Source organism: Sinocyclocheilus rhinocerous, unplaced genomic scaffold, assembly GCF_001515625.1.
Source record: "Sinocyclocheilus rhinocerous isolate Xijiao unplaced genomic scaffold, SAMN03320098_v1.1 scaffold220, whole genome shotgun sequence".
NCBI lineage: Eukaryota > Metazoa > Chordata > Actinopteri > Cypriniformes > Cyprinidae > Sinocyclocheilus > Sinocyclocheilus rhinocerous.
In genome coordinates this window covers 122942-124305 of record NW_015666573.1, presented here as the reverse complement: position 1 = coordinate 124305, position 1364 = coordinate 122942, and positions in this window count along the sequence as shown.

Sequence of the window (1364 nt, the reverse complement as noted above, 5' to 3'; positions counted from 1 at the left end):
TATATCACATTTTGGAAGCAACTTCTTAAAAAAAATCTCTGCAGCAGAAAAATGAGTGGTAGATGTTTAGTGTGTTGTGCTAACTTCCTATATGATAGACGGTAAAGTGTGTGCTGCATGTGGGTGGAACAGTTGGAGCTGTGTTGGGATGGAGAGAGGCATGTGATGAGACAATGCAAGTTGCAACCCCACTGTTACTCACACAGTCACACTCTCTCTGAGAAAAGTCGAAAGGCTACTGACAGAGGTGCTGACATGTTCTGTGGGTAAAAATAAAACATAATAAACTAACACACTCGATGCACCCAGACATGTTTGTGAGAGTCTTGCAAACACAGCAGGTGTGATGTGTCAGATCACAATATGAATTGCATTGCATGATTAGACCACATGCAACATACAACAATGCAAGAATGTGAAAATCTCATGACATTAATACGAAACATTATGCTCCACAGACTTGAATAAACAGGTATATTTAGAGACCATTTGGGTTTGATTTGAAGAGACAGGTTGTCAGGACTGTCAGCTAAGGGTCTCTCTCTACCCCTTTATTCCTTTTTCAATCAGTCTCTCTCCTTTTAATTCATGGTAGAAGACAGACTATGGATACCTGCTAGTCAGGCTAAACCACAACTTTTGTCCATAACTAACTACTTAACATAGATTACTATACAAATGGCACATTAATTTAAGCAGCAACAAATATTTGCAATGCTAAGGGTTGAAATTATTGGTCTGGGAATGATACTGGTCAACATGTTGTCAAATGGCTCCATAGCAGAGCCAGTTCACCAGTTACACTATGTATGCTGTCAAAACTGACACATCTCGCTTGAGAGTTGAACAGGCTGGGTCTTTTGGCTCACTGTATGCCTGCCTTCTTGGCCAGATGCTTCTTCTCTGTGAACAGCACTGGTTCTCATAGTCATGAGTTCAATTTTCTCCAAGAGCAAGGTGCGATCTCTGCTCACACACAGGGGGTTTTTGAGTCAGGGCTTCTGTTACTGTATTAGTAGTTTTGCAGTTCAATGCAAGTCTATAACCTCATATTCAGGATTGGTGGAACCAAATGTAAGAAATGCAATTTGTATGTTCTACAGCATGGAGTAAGGAAAGTAAATGAAATTATATTTTACTTAGATTTTTTTTTTTTATCAAATAGCAAATACAAGTTTATCCATAACTACAAACCAAATGTTGGTCATAAACCAGCTACAGCTGAATGACAGCTTAATTTATGCAAAATTTGCATGGCTGTTTCTCTCTCTCTTTTTTTTTTTGCATAGGTGTATTTATTTATTATTTTTATATTCTAATGGTAATGTTAATTTAATGCTTTTGTATTAAAATTATGGTTTCAA